The sequence below is a fragment of the Oryzias melastigma genome, linkage group LG5, assembly GCF_002922805.2.
Source record: "Oryzias melastigma strain HK-1 linkage group LG5, ASM292280v2, whole genome shotgun sequence".
In the NCBI taxonomy this organism is placed as follows: Eukaryota; Metazoa; Chordata; class Actinopteri; order Beloniformes; family Adrianichthyidae; genus Oryzias; species Oryzias melastigma.
The window spans coordinates 27,212,822-27,216,448 of record NC_050516.1 but is presented as its reverse complement, the minus strand read 5'-3'; the positions used below and the strand labels follow the sequence as shown (position 1 = coordinate 27,216,448).

Genomic DNA, 3,627 nt, shown 5'->3' with positions numbered 1-3,627 from the left:
GGAGCCATGTTCTGTCAAATCTATTTTGAGAACCTCCTTTCCTCCACCAAAATGGGTTATGGATGGGTCTTCTAACCCAAAATATACCCCTAAAACAACCACATCAAAGTCATGGGTCGGTCCAGCCAGTCTCCGGACCTCAATTCTATTGAAAACCTATGGAGACAGCTGAAGCTCAGAGTTGCTAAGCGACATCCATTAAATTCAAATTACTTAAAAATCATTTGCAAAGATGAGTGGAGCAAAATTCCTCTTGATCTGTGCAGAAATCTGATCATCAACTGCTGTGTGCTTTCTAATAACAATTGGTACCAAATCTTTCCAGCAAATACATTTATAAAAACTTTTTAAAGTAGATTTTCCTGATTTTCTGTCTTTCACTGTTCTAATGAATTGGCTATTAAGATGACAAACACACAATTTCTTTTTAATTTAGAAAATCAGCAATAGATCAAACACTGATTTCCTCCACTGTAGCAGGAAGTGCTGGAACACTAAAAAGAAAGCTTTGTTTGCCTTACAGATCACATGATCTTTCTCAATCCAGAATATTTTTCCTGTTATTAATACCGACACAATTTAGCTGATGACTGTAATGCACAAATATGTCTATCAAACACAGAGTGGTAAAGAGGGGATGTACGTTAGGTCACGTATATCATCACAGATTAGTACTGGGCTCTGAACTGGCTGGTACAGAGAAAGATCTAGTTTAGTATAGAGAGTGTAATAAACGGTCCCCAAAAACATTTCAATTTCTGTTTTTTGAAAAAACACACAAGCTCGGAGATGAGTTATTAAACTTCAGATTTGTTCCCAATTTTCCTTCAATCTGTGCAAATCAAAGCCTCCAATATCCTTGAATTCCTTGCGAAAACAAGTCAGAACTCAAAGGGTACAAATGTTTTAGATTTAAAACCTAAATGCTGCATGTAAAGCAATTCTTCCTCTTTTAAAATTATTTTTTGTATTGTCAATCCCTGACAAGTAAGATGTTGGTTTACTCAAATGTAGCTGGAAAGTCTGTTCCTATTGCAGCATTTTATAGATTTAAAGAGGGAAAATAACAGTTGGGATTATTCCATTTGACCTTGGATGGCCTGCTGTAACTTAATGAGAGAAAATTAAAAAAATAATAATAATAATTGAGAGCATGTGTTGGTAAGATCATTATTTATATTGCTTTGGATACAGTTAAACAGTAAAAACTTGTGTTAATTGTTAAAGTATACCAATAAAAAGATCGATCAGCAGGACATTCAAAGTGGACACTTCAAAGTAAAAGCACAAAAACAGAATCAGAGAAGAACATGTCACACTGGGCCAGGACACACCATGCTGGGTCATGCTGCTCCGGAAGATTTATTTAAGTTCTTTTTTTTTTCTCTTTTGTTGTTTTTTTCTCAATGTTTTCCACTTGTGCTCCTGTCAGGAGTTTGGTAAGTAGGACAGTCAAGCAGCAAGAGTCACAGTTCATTATCATCGTCACCACCATTAAATCATCCCCCTAATGATACTGTATCATAATAGTAGTTCTCAGCATAATTTTACTTTTTCTTCAGGCTAAAAAATAATTTACATCACATTTCTGTACTAACATTTGAGACCACAAACATTCCAGCAAAACACTCTAGAATTAAGGGTGGGTAACAATCAGAAAAGCATGACTTTTTGCATAGTATTAAATGAACAAAGACATCGAGTTCTTTATTTACAGTTATTGTATAGATAAAAAAATGTCATAAAAACAAAATGAACAGTTAATTCACTTACCCATAAATGGCTAAGTTTGCCAAAAACGTATCTGTTGGCATTTCTCTTTTTCTTTGTTCCACAAACTGCATGCTGCTAAATACAGTACATCGAGGCAGATGAGAGTATATTGCAAAAAAGTGTCACCGCTATCATCGTTGGTGTCATCATCAGCTGAATGAGCGTTTGTTACAAGAGACATCATGGTCCGGGTGTGTTTGGCAGTTTCTGACAGGAGCAGTGATTAATTAATGACAAACAGCAGTATGACTCACCGTGGTGCATGATGGTAGATGTAGTCAGAATTGGTTTCTGTTTCACACATGAAGTTCTGTCCTCGTTTGTCCCTTTCGCTGCATTTACAAAAGGTATTTTTGAACAGTTTCACTGCATCTCCCGAAAAGCTAAACACTTTTCCGCTTCCTTCTCTTCATGCAAAACTCGGAGTTGTATAGTTACACAATTAGGGAAAAATGATTCCGTGCTGATTTTGTATATTTACCCAATGACAAAGAAATGACGAGTCTATGATTTTAAGTGATAGGTTTGCACTCCTCCAGAGGGGGATTTCACCCACTGATCTTTGCAGATCCCATCATGAAAGTTTTGGGGCATTTCCAGGGTCTGTAGATGATCATCTTTAGTCACTCCTTAGACGCCATGGTTGTGATTAGGGTCATCGTCCTTTTGGAGTATCCATTCGTACCAATGCCTGAAAGGAAGGAAGTTCTGACTTAAGCAAGTCCCTTTGATGTAAAGTTGCTGTGTCCCCTTTGAAAGAAAAAAAAAACACACTCCTAAAGCTCGTTTCCTTCTTCCTATTTGATGGTTTTCTTGGCATCATATGATACAGGTCAAGTTTTTCTCAGTTCTTCTCTGAAAGATCTCCGAATCCAAAAGTTAGGTCAGATCAGCCTGTCGCCTTTCGCATGGTTACTTTGCAAGGACTGGAGGAATCCAGTTCTTCACTCTGGTACCAGCATTTCTTGGTGACTGTGGCGCCAGCGTCCTCACTGTAGCCATGAGCATGGGAACTCTACTCTTGCATGGAGCCTAAGACAGAGGAAGATCAACAGTTATGTTTTTTTTTTTCTTCTATTTGGGAACAGTCAAACCAACTGTTGTCACTCATCACCGAGTTGCTCAGTGCTGATCTTGTCTTTCCAGCCCTTGTGAAGGTCTTCAATCTTGTCTGCGACATCAGTGGACACCTCCTTGGTGTTGCCGTAGAGTTTGGGATCTGACTGAACGCTTCTGCAGACAGGCACCACTTATTCAAGTAAGTGGTGCCTCGAATCGGAGCGCTCCCTCTCAGCTGTGACATGAGGATCAAATAGTCATTCCTTAAAAAGCATATCACTTTATTATGTTTTTGAAATGCATATCCCTGGATTTTATTTTAAACCTTATACCATTTCTTCACTGTAAATAGAAAAGAAAACCCCATTAAAATGACTAAGATATTTTGTCAGTGCAAAAACATACAAAATCAGCAGATGAATTATTTTCCCCTCACTGTGTGGATGTCTATTTATATATATGTTTTTCTATGCATGTGTTTTATTTGCAAAATGGAATTATGTTCTTTCTTTTATTCATTGTTTTTAATTTATACAGACAAACATACATTAAAAAAAACTGTCAAGTTAGAACACTGGAAAGAAAACAACAGAAATCAATAGCTTTGAACAAGAATATTGAAATCCAGACTGTTTGCTTAAATACTTAACTTAAATAAAACTTTAGATTTCAGTGGTTACACGGGTTGCTTTTTTTTCAACACGCCTGAGCTGACTGTAAAGCTTGTGCACCCTCTCTGGATATAGATCGGCCAGGTAATGACAGAGGAGGACGAAATAGAAAAAAAAAAAAAAA

The 3,627-nt window shown here is 37.1% G+C and overlaps 1 long non-coding RNA gene across 1 annotated transcript; it reads right to left on the bottom strand.

Annotated features, from left to right (window-relative positions):
- Positions 1-1,158: 1,158 nt before the first annotated feature.
- LOC112145567 lies at positions 1,159-3,621 on the bottom strand. The gene is made up of 2 exons (XR_002919098.2): positions 2,888-3,621; positions 1,159-2,805 (listed from the first exon to the last, which is right to left on the bottom strand). It is a non-coding gene; the product is annotated as an uncharacterized LOC112145567 (long non-coding RNA).
- Positions 3,622-3,627: the final 6 nt, after the last annotated feature.